Genomic DNA, 12353 nt, shown 5'->3' on the forward strand with positions numbered 1-12353 from the left:
GAAAGAGAAAAATGGATAAAGAAGTTGTGGTACTTAGGCACAATGGAATATCACTCAGCCATGAAATCAATGTCATAAGGCTAGTAGCAGCATGATGAGTGGATTTAGGGACGAGGATTCTAAGTGAAATAAGTCACACAGAAAAAGACTCTTATCCTAAGATATCACTTATAGAGGGCATGTCAAAATCGCTACACTTGAACTGAATTACAAAACAGAACAGAGTCACATATTTAGAAGACACACTATGGCTGCTTAACGGGAAAGGTGAGGTGGGGTGATGCATAAAACAAGGGTTTGAAATTAGCTCCCATACCGTTCCATAAGCCAAATATGTAACAGACAAGACCTCCTCCCTGCTCAGTGAACTGGACTCAACACCCCCTATTCACCGCACAAGAATATATCTGACTAGCAAGAATCTTAAAACCTATGTATTGATATCTCTCTGGAGTTGAATCAAGAGGGTGTAAAGCGGCATAAACACAGCAGGGAAAAGCAGCTCAACCTCATTATCAAAATAAATTACTTAAAATGAACGCCATAAAACAAAGACAGTGAAAGAGAGAGAAATTCTTACAAAATCCGTTCGGAGGCTCTGATGCAACCTGGATTGACCATATCTAGACCCACAGCTGGATGAGACATAAGGCTGGACACTCTTGGGGCTGAGAGGTTTGGTGAGGTTGGGTGAGGAAACGCAGACCCTTTAAAGTAATACCGCGGGGTACCCACCCCATGGGTCCCAAATCTCCAGGTTCAAGGGCATCTTCCTACATTGAAAACGTGCATGGGAAACCCAGAAGATGGTACAGCGTGTGATCGGGAAAGGTTTCTAAAACGCACCTCATTTCTCCTCTCCTTGTGCTCGGGTTCGCCATTGCAGCCGCTTTACTAACAATCTCCCTACTTGGAGAATCAGCACCTTGAAGCTCCTGTTTGTTTCGTACAGGTTGCAATTTGTCCTGAGGATGAACGGGAAGAGGGGGAACCAACGAGAGACTAGCTCTAGGTGTTGGGACAGGCACAGGTCACTCTATTTCCCCATCAGGAAGAAGAATGAAGCACAGGCTCAGCCTGTCCTCCGGAACCAGAATAGGGCCTGAAGCAATCCTGCGCTTTTGCGGCCAGCTCCCAAAAAAGCGAGTTGACAAATGGAGCTCAGGGCCACTGCAATTCACAAACCTGCAGAGTTATCAATGATAACTCTCGTCCACAAATATATTGAGGGAAGGCAACGAAGAGGATTTGAAAGCAAGGCAGAATTGCAGGAAACAGATTTCAGGAGGTAGATTCGACTCGCCTTTAAAGCACATGAAAAGCGGCAAAACGTTGACAATGATGCCCTTGGCCAAAAAGGGCGTATGCGTTTTTTCCTGAATATATTCAGGAAAAAACGCATACGCCCTTTTTGGCCAACCAAGCAAGCCGGAAGTGCAAATCAGCACTACAAAGAAGTCTCGCTTGCCATCGTTCAAAAGGGCCATGCTGCCAAAAGTGTAAACAACAGAAATTCAGGACAGGCCATGGAGACATGGGAGCCTTGCTACGCTGATGGGCAGGATGCCAATTGCCAACAGCCACTCTGGAGAAGTGTACGGTGTGTCCTGAAACATGTAATAAACACAGCTTACAGAGCATAGGGCACTTCCACTCATGGGCGTATAAATTGGGAAAACTACAAATCAACAAGACACAGGCACCCCAAAGTTTCGGGCTGCTCTGTGTACAAGAACCTCCACTTAGGTACACCTTAAACATGCCAGGAAAGAGAAAAATGGATAAAGAAGTTGTGGTACTTAGGCACAATGGAATATCACTCAGCCATGAAATCAATGTCATAAGGCTAGTAGCAGCATGATGAGTGGATTTAGGGACGAGGATTCTAAGTGAAATAAGTCACACAGAAAAAGACACTTATCCTAAGATATCACTTATAGAGGGCATGTCAAAATCGCTACACTTGAACTGAATTACAAAACAGAACAGAGTCACATATTTAGAAGACACACTATGGCTGCTTAACGGGAAAGGTGAGGTGGGGTGATGCATAAAACAAGGGTTTGAAATTAGCTCCCATACCGTTCCATAAGCCAAATATGTAACAGACAAGACCTCCTCCCTGCTCAGTGAACTGGACTCAACACCCCCTATTCACCGCACAAGAATATATCTGACTAGCAAGAATCTTAAAACCTATGTATTGATATCTCTCTGGAGTTGAATCAAGAGGGTGTAAAGCGGCATAAACACAGCAGGGAAAAGCAGCTCAACCCCATTATCAAAATAAATTACTTAAAATGAACGCCATAAAACAAAGACAGTGAAAGAGAGAGAAATTCTTACAAATCCGTTCGGAGGCTCTGATGCAACCTGGATTGACCATATCTAGACCCACAGCTGGATGAGACATAAGGCTGGACACTCTTGGGGCTGAGAGGTTTGGTGAGGTTGGGTGAGGAAACGCAGACCCTTTAAAGTAATACCGCGGGGTACCCACCCCATGGGTCCCAAATCTCCAGGTTCAAGGGCATCTTCCTACATTGAAAACGTGCATGGGAAACCCAGAAGATGGTACAGCGTGTGATCGGGAAAGGTTTCTAAAACGCACCTCATTTCTCCTCTCCTTGTGCTCGGGTTCGCCATTCCAGCCGCTTTACTAACAATCTCCCTACTTGGAGAATCAGCACCTTGAAGCTCCTGTTTGTTTCGTACAGGTTGCAATTTGTCCTGAGGATGAACGGGAAGAGGGGGAACCAACGAGAGACTAGCTCTAGGTGTTGGGACAGGCACAGGTCACTCTATTTCCCCATCAGGAAGAAGAATGAAGCACAGGCTCAGCCTGCCCCCCGGAACCAGAATAGGGCCTGAAGCAATCCTGCGCTTTTGCGGCCACCTCCCAAAAAAGCGAGTTGACAAATGGAGCTCAGGGCCACTGCAATTCACAAACCTGCAGAGTTATCAATGATAACTCTCGTCCACAAATATATTGAGGGAAGGCAACGAAGAGGATTTGAAAGCAAGGCAGAATTGCAGGAAACAGATTTCAGGAGGTAGATTCGACTCGCCTTTAAAGCACATGAAAAGCGGCAAAACGTTGACAATGATGCCCTTGGCCAAAAAGGGCGTATGCGTTTTTTCCTGAATATATTCAGGAAAAAACGCATACGCCCTTTTTGGCCAACCAAGCAAGCCGGAAGTGCAAATCAGCACTACAAAGAAGTCTCGCTTGCCATCGGTCAAAAGGGCCACGCTGCAAAAAGAGTAAACACCAGAAATGCAGGACAGGCCATGGAGACATGGGAGACTTGCTAGGCTGAGGGGTGGGATGTCAATTGCCAACAGCCACTCTGGAGAAGTGTACGGTGTGTCCTGAAACATGTAATAAACACAGCTTACAGAGCATAGGGCACTTCCACTCATGGGCGTATAAATTGGGAAAACTAAAAATCAACAAGACACAGGCACCCCAAAGTTTCGGGCTGCTCTGTGTACAAGAACCTCCACTTAGGTACACCTTAAACATGCCAGGAAAGAGAAAAATGGATAAAGAAGTTGTGGTACTTAGGCACAATGGAATATCACTCAGCCATGAAATCAATGTCATAAGGCTAGTAGCAGCATGATGAGTGCATTTAGGGACGAGGATTCTAAGTGAAATAAGTCACACAGAAAAAGACACTTATCCTAAGATATCACTTATAGAGGGCATGTCAAAATCGCTACACTTGAACTGAATTACAAAACAGAACAGAGTCACATATTTAGAAGACACACTATGGCTGCTTAACGGGAAAGGTGAGGTGGGGTGATGCATAAAACAAGGGTTTGAAATTAGCTCCCATACCGTTCCATAAGCCAAATATGTAACAGACAAGACCTCCTCCCTGCTCAGTGAACTGGACTCAACACCCCCTATTCACCGCACAAGAATATATCTGACTAGCAAGAATCTTAAAACCTATGTATTGATATCTCTCTGGAGTTGAATCAAGAGGGTGTAAAGCGGCATAAACACAGCAGGGAAAAGCAGCTCAACCTCATTATCAAAATAAATTACTTAAAATGAACGCCATAAAACAAAGACAGTGAAAGAGAGAGAAATTCTTACAAAATCCGTTCGGAGGCTCTGATGCAACCTGGATTGACCATATCTAGACCCACAGCTGGATGAGACATAAGGCTGGACACTCTTGGGGCTGAGAGGTTTGGTGAGGTTGGGTGAGGAAACGCAGACCCTTTAAAGTAATACCGCGGGGTACCCACCCCATGGGTCCCAAATCTCCAGGTTCAAGGGCATCTTCCTACATTGAAAACGTGCATGGGAAACCCAGAAGATGGTACAGCGTGTGATCGGGAAAGGTTTCTAAAACGCACCTCATTTCTCCTCTCCTTGTGCTCGGGTTCGCCATTGCAGCCGCTTTACTAACAATCTCCCTACTTGGAGAATCAGCACCTTGAAGCTCCTGTTTGTTTCGTACAGGTTGCAATTTGTCCTGAGGATGAACGGGAAGAGGGGGAACCAACGAGAGACTAGCTCTAGGTGTTGGGACAGGCACAGGTCACTCTATTTCCCCATCAGGAAGAAGAATGAAGCACAGGCTCAGCCTGCCCCCCGGAACCAGAATAGGGCCTGAAGCAATCCTGCGCTTTTGCGGCCAGCTCCCAAAAAAGCGAGTTGACAAATGGAGCTCAGGGCCACTGCAATTCACAAACCTGTAGAGTTATCAATGATAACTCTCGTCCACAAATATATTGAGGGAAGGCAACGAAGAGGATTTGAAAGCAAGGCAGAATTGCAGGAAACAGATTTCAGGAGGTAGATTCGACTCGCCTTTAAAGCACATGAAAAGCGGCAAAACGTTGACAATGATGCCCTTGGCCAAAAAGGGCGTATGCGTTTTTTCCTGAATATATTCAGGAAAAAACGCATACGCCCTTTTTGGCCAACCAAGCAAGCCGGAAGTGCAAATCAGCACTACAAAGAAGTCTCGCTTGCCATCGGTCAAAAGGGCCATGCTGCCAAAAGTGTAAACAACAGAAATTCAGGACAGGCCATGGAGACATGGGAGCCTTGCTACGCTGATGGGCAGGATGCCAATTGCCAACAGCCACTCTGGAGAAGTGTACGGTGTGTCCTGAAACATGTAATAAACACAGCTTACAGAGCATAGGGCACTTCCACTCATGGGCGTATAAATTGGGAAAACTACAAATCAACAAGACACAGGCACCCCAAAGTTTCGGGCTGCTCTGTGTACAAGAACCTCCACTTAGGTACACCTTAAACATGCCAGGAAAGAGAAAAATGGATAAAGAAGTTGTGGTACTTAGGCACAATGGAATATCACTCAGCCATGAAATCAATGTCATAAGGCTAGTAGCAGCATGATGAGTGGATTTAGGGACGAGGATTCTAAGTGAAATAAGTCACACAGAAAAAGACTCTTATCCTAAGATATCACTTATAGAGGGCATGTCAAAATCGCTACACTTGAACTGAATTACAAAACAGAACAGAGTCACATATTTAGAAGACACACTATGGCTGCTTAACGGGAAAGGTGAGGTGGGGTGATGCATAAAACAAGGGTTTGAAATTAGCTCCCATACCGTTCCATAAGCCAAATATGTAACAGACAAGACCTCCTCCCTGCTCAGTGAACTGGACTCAACACCCCCTATTCACCGCACAAGAATATATCTGACTAGCAAGAATCTTAAAACCTATGTATTGATATCTCTCTGGAGTTGAATCAAGAGGGTGTAAAGCGGCATAAACACAGCAGGGAAAAGCAGCTCAACCCCATTATCAAAATAAATTACTTAAAATGAACGCCATAAAACAAAGACAGTGAAAGAGAGAGAAATTCTTACAAAATCCGTTCGGAGGCTCTGATGCAACCTGGATTGACCATATCTAGACCCACAGCTGGATGAGACATAAGGCTGGACACTCTTGGGGCTGAGAGGTTTGGTGAGGTTGGGTGAGGAAACGCAGACCCTTTAAAGTAATACCGCGGGGTACCCACCCCATGGGTCCCAAATCTCCAGGTTCAAGGGCATCTTCCTACATTGAAAACGTGCATGGGAAACCCAGAAGATGGTACAGCGTGTGATCGGGAAAGGTTTCTAAAACGCACCTCATTTCTCCTCTCCTTGTGCTCGGGTTCGCCATTCCAGCCGCTTTACTAACAATCTCCCTACTTGGAGAATCAGCACCTTGAAGCTCCTGTTTGTTTCGTACAGGTTGCAATTTGTCCTGAGGATGAACGGGAAGAGGGGGAACCAACGAGAGACTAGCTCTAGGTGTTGGGACAGGCACAGGTCACTCTATTTCCCCATCAGGAAGAAGAATGAAGCACAGGCTCAGCCTGCCCCCCGGAACCAGAATAGGGCCTGAAGCAATCCTGCGCTTTTGCGGCCAGCTCCCAAAAAAGCGAGTTGACAAATGGAGCTCAGGGCCACTGCAATTCACAAACCTGCAGAGTTATCAATGATAACTCTCGTCCACAAATATATTGAGGGAAGGCAACGAAGAGGATTTGAAAGCAAGGCAGAATTGCAGGAAACAGATTTCAGGAGGTAGATTCGACTCGCCTTTAAAGCACATGAAAAGCGGCAAAACGTTGACAATGATGCCCTTGGCCAAAAAGGGCGTATGCGTTTTTTCCTGAATATATTCAGGAAAAAACGCATACGCCCTTTTTGGCCAACCAAGCAAGCCGGAAGTGCAAATCAGCACTACAAAGAAGTCTCGCTTGCCATCGGTCAAAAGGGCCACGCTGCAAAAAGAGTAAACACCAGAAATGCAGGACAGGCCATGGAGACATGGGAGACTTGCTAGGCTGAGGGGTGGGATGTCAATTGCCAACAGCCACTCTGGAGAAGTGTACGGTGTGTCCTGAAACATGTAATAAACACAGCTTACAGAGCATAGGGCACTTCCACTCATGGGCGTATAAATTGGGAAAACTACAAATCAACAAGACACAGGCACCCCAAAGTTTCGGGCTGCTCTGTGTACAAGAACCTCCACTTAGGTACACCTTAAACATGCCAGGAAAGAGAAAAATGGATAAAGAAGTTGTGGTACTTAGGCACAATGGAATATCACTCAGCCATGAAATCAATGTCATAAGGCTAGTAGCAGCATGATGAGTGCATTTAGGGACGAGGATTCTAAGTGAAATAAGTCACACAGAAAAAGACACTTATCCTAAGATATCACTTATAGAGGGCATGTCAAAATCGCTACACTTGAACTGAATTACAAAACAGAACAGAGTCACATATTTAGAAGACACACTATGGCTGCTTAACGGGAAAGGTGAGGTGGGGTGATGCATAAAACAAGGGTTTGAAATTAGCTCCCATACCGTTCCATAAGCCAAATATGTAACAGACAAGACCTCCTCCCTGCTCAGTGAACTGGACTCAACACCCCCTATTCACCGCACAAGAATATATCTGACTAGCAAGAATCTTAAAACCTATGTATTGATATCTCTCTGGAGTTGAATCAAGAGGGTGTAAAGCGGCATAAACACAGCAGGGAAAAGCAGCTCAACCCCATTATCAAAATAAATTACTTAAAATGAACGCCATAAAACAAAGACAGTGAAAGAGAGAGAAATTCTTACAAAATCCGTTCGGAGGCTCTGATGCAACCTGGATTGACCATATCTAGACCCACAGCTGGATGAGACATAAGGCTGGACACTCTTGGGGCTGAGAGGTTTGGTGAGGTTGGGTGAGGAAACGCAGACCCTTTAAAGTAATACCGCGGGGTACCCACCCCATGGGTCCCAAATCTCCAGGTTCAAGGGCATCTTCCTACATTGAAAACGTGCATGGGAAACCCAGAAGATGGTACAGCGTGTGATCGGGAAAGGTTTCTAAAACGCACCTCATTTCTCCTCTCCTTGTGCTCGGGTTCGCCATTGCAGCCGCTTTACTAACAATCTCCCTACTTGGAGAATCAGCACCTTGAAGCTCCTGTTTGTTTCGTACAGGTTGCAATTTGTCCTGAGGATGAACGGGAAGAGGGGGAACCAACGAGAGACTAGCTCTAGGTGTTGGGACAGGCACAGGTCACTCTATTTCCCCATCAGGAAGAAGAATGAAGCACAGGCTCAGCCTGCCCCCCGGAACCAGAATAGGGCCTGAAGCAATCCTGCGCTTTTGCGGCCAGCTCCCAAAAAAGCGAGTTGACAAATGGAGCTCAGGGCCACTGCAATTCACAAACCTGCAGAGTTATCAATGATAACTCTCGTCCACAAATATATTGAGGGAAGGCAACGAAGAGGATTTGAAAGCAAGGCAGAATTGCAGGAAACAGATTTCAGGAGGTAGATTCGACTCGCCTTTAAAGCACATGAAAAGCGGCAAAACGTTGACAATGATGCCCTTGGCCAAAAAGGGCGTATGCGTTTTTTCCTGAATATATTCAGGAAAAAACGCATACGCCCTTTTTGGCCAACCAAGCAAGCCGGAAGTGCAAATCAGCACTACAAAGAAGTCTCGCTTGCCATCGGTCAAAAGGGCCACGCTGCAAAAAGAGTAAACACCAGAAATGCAGGACAGGCCATGGAGACATGGGAGACTTGCTAGGCTGAGGGGTGGGATGTCAGTTGCCAACAGCCACTCTGGAGAAGTGTACGGTGTGTCCTGAAACATGTAATAAACACAGCTTACAGAGCATAGGGCACTTCCACTCATGGGCGTATAAATTGGGAAAACTAAAAATCAACAAGACACAGGCACCCCAAAGTTTCGGGCTGCTCTGTGTACAAGAACCTCCACTTAGGTACACCTTAAACATGCCAGGAAAGAGAAAAATGGATAAAGAAGTTGTGGTACTTAGGCACAATGGAATATCACTCAGCCATGAAATCAATGTCATAAGGCTAGTAGCAGCATGATGAGTGGATTTAGGGACGAGGATTCTAAGTGAAATAAGTCACACAGAAAAAGACACTTATCCTAAGATATCACTTATAGAGGGCATGTCAAAATCGCTACACTTGAACTGAATTACAAAACAGAACAGAGTCACATATTTAGAAGACACACTATGGCTGCTTAACGGGAAAGGTGAGGTGGGGTGATGCATAAAACAAGGGTTTGAAATTAGCTCCCATACCGTTCCATAAGCCAAATATGTAACAGACAAGACCTCCTCCCTGCTCAGTGAACTGGACTCAACACCCCCTATTCACCGCACAAGAATATATCTGACTAGCAAGAATCTTAAAACCTATGTATTGATATCTCTCTGGAGTTGAATCAAGAGGGTGTAAAGCGGCATAAACACAGCAGGGAAAAGCAGCTCAACCTCATTATCAAAATAAATTACTTAAAATGAACGCCATAAAACAAAGACAGTGAAAGAGAGAGAAATTCTTACAAAATCCGTTCGGAGGCTCTGATGCAACCTGGATTGACCATATCTAGACCCACAGCTGGATGAGACATAAGGCTGGACACTCTTGGGGCTGAGAGGTTTGGTGAGGTTGGGTGAGGAAACGCAGACCCTTTAAAGTAATACCGCGGGGTACCCACCCCATGGGTCCCAAATCTCCAGGTTCAAGGGCATCTTCCTACATTGAAAACGTGCATGGGAAACCCAGAAGATGGTACAGCGTGTGATCGGGAAAGGTTTCTAAAACGCACCTCATTTCTCCTCTCCTTGTACTCGGGTTCGCCATTGCAGCCGCTTTACTAACAATCTCCCTACTTGGAGAATCAGCACCTTGAAGCTCCTGTTTGTTTCGTACAGGTTGCAATTTGTCCTGAGGATGAACGGGAAGAGGGGGAACCAACGAGAGACTAGCTCTAGGTGTTGGGACAGGCACAGGTCACTCTATTTCCCCATCAGGAAGAAGAATGAAGCACAGGCTCAGCCTGCCCCCCGGAACCAGAATAGGGCCTGAAGCAATCCTGCGCTTTTGCGGCCAGCTCCCAAAAAAGCGAGTTGACAAATGGAGCTCAGGGCCACTGCAATTCACAAACCTGCAGAGTTATCAATGATAACTCTCGTCCACAAATATATTGAGGGAAGGCAACGAAGAGGATTTGAAAGCAAGGCAGAATTGCAGGAAACAGATTTCAGGAGGTAGATTCGACTCGCCTTTAAAGCACATGAAAAGCAGCAAAACGTTGACAATGATGTCCTTGGCCAAAAAGGGCGTATGCGTTTTTTCCTGAATATATTCAGGAAAAAACGCATACGCCCTTTTTGGCCAACCAAGCAAGCCGGAAGTGCAAATCAGCACTACAAAGAAGTCTCGCTTGCCATCGGTGAAAAGGGCCATGCTGCCAAAAGTGTAAACAACAGAAATTCAGGACAGGCCATGGAGACATGGGAGCCTTGCTACGCTGATGGGCAGGATGCCAATTGCCAACAGCCACTCTGGAGAAGTGTACGGTGTGTCCTGAAACATGTAATAAACACAGCTTACAGAGCATAGGGCACTTCCACTCATGGGCGTATAAATTGGGAAAACTAAAAATCAACAAGACACAGGCACCCCAAAGTTTCGGGCTGCTCTGTGTACAAGAACCTCCACTTAGGTACACCTTAAACATGCCAGGAAAGAGAAAAATGGATAAAGAAGTTGTGGTACTTAGGCACAATGGAATATCACTCAGCCATGAAATCAATGTCATAAGGCTAGTAGCAGCATGATGAGTGCATTTAGGGACGAGGATTCTAAGTGAAATAAGTCACACAGAAAAAGACTCTTATCCTAAGATATCACTTATAGAGGGCATGTCAAAATCGCTACACTTGAACTGAATTACAAAACAGAACAGAGTCACATATTTAGAAGACACACTATGGCTGCTTAACGGGAAAGGTGAGGTGGGGTGATGCATAAAACAAGGGTTTGAAATTAGCTCACATACCGTTCCATAAGCCAAATATGTAACAGACAAGACCTCCTCCCTGCTCAGTGAACTGGACTCAACACCACCAATTCACCGCACAAGAATATATCTGAAGAGCAAAAATCTTAAAACCTATGTATTGATATCTCTCTGGAGTTGAATCAAGAGGGTGTAAAGCGGCATAAACACAGCAGGGAAAAGCAGCTCAACCCCATTATCAAAATAAATTACTTAAAATGAACGCCATAAAACAAAGACAGTGAAAGAGAGAGAAATTCTTACAAATCCGTTCGGAGGCTCTGATGCAACCTGGATTGACCATATCTAGACCCACAGCTGGATGAGACATAAGGCTGGACACTCTTGGGGCTGAGAGGTTTGGTGAGGTTGGGTGAGGAAACGCAGACCCTTTAAAGTAATACCGCGGGGTACCCACCCCATGGGTCCCAAATCTCCAGGTTCAAGGGCATCTTCCTACATTGAAAACGTGCATGGGAAACCCAGAAGATGGTACAGCGTGTGATCGGGAAAGGTTTCTAAAACGCACCTCATTTCTCCTCTCCTTGTGCTCGGGTTCGCCATTCCAGCCGCTTTACTAACAATCTCCCTACTTGGAGAATCAGCACCTTGAAGCTCCTGTTTGTTTCGTACAGGTTGCAATTTGTCCTGAGGATGAACGGGAAGAGGGGGAACCAACGAGAGACTAGCTCTAGGTGTTGGGACAGGCACAGGTCACTCTATTTCCCCATCAGGAAGAAGAATGAAGCACAGGCTCAGCCTGCCCCCCGGAACCAGAATAGGGCCTGAAGCAATCCTGCGCTTTTGCGGCCAGCTCCCAAAAAAGTTAGTTGACAAATGGAGCTCAGGGCCACTGCAATTCACAAACCTGCAGAGTTATCAATGATAACTCTCGTCCACAAATATATTGAGGGAAGGCAACGAAGAGGATTTGAAAGCAAGGCAGAATTGCAGGAAACAGATTTCAGGAGGTAGATTCGACTCGCCTTTAAAGCACATGAAAAGCGGCAAAACGTTGACAATGATGCCCTTGGCCAAAAAGGGCGTATGCGTTTTTTCCTGAATATATTCAGGAAAAAACGCATACGCCCTTTTTGGCCAACCAAGCAAGCCGGAAGTGCAAATCAGCACTACAAAGAAGTCTCGCTTGCCATCGGTCAAAAGGGCCATGCTGCCAAAAGTGTAAACAACAGAAATTCAGGACAGGCCATGGAGACATGGGAGCCTTGCTACGCTGATGGGCAGGATGCCAATTGCCAACAGCCACTCTGGAGAAGTGTACGGTGTGTCCTGAAACATGTAATAAACACAGCTTACAGAGCATAGGGCACTTCCACTCATGGGCGTATAAATTGGGAAAACTACAAATCAACAAGACACAGGCAACCCAAAGTTTCGGGCTGCTCTGTGTACAAGAACCTCCACTTAGGTACACCTTAAAC

Source organism: Eubalaena glacialis, chromosome 1, assembly GCF_028564815.1.
Source record: "Eubalaena glacialis isolate mEubGla1 chromosome 1, mEubGla1.1.hap2.+ XY, whole genome shotgun sequence".
Lineage (NCBI taxonomy): Eukaryota > Metazoa > Chordata > Mammalia > Artiodactyla > Balaenidae > Eubalaena > Eubalaena glacialis.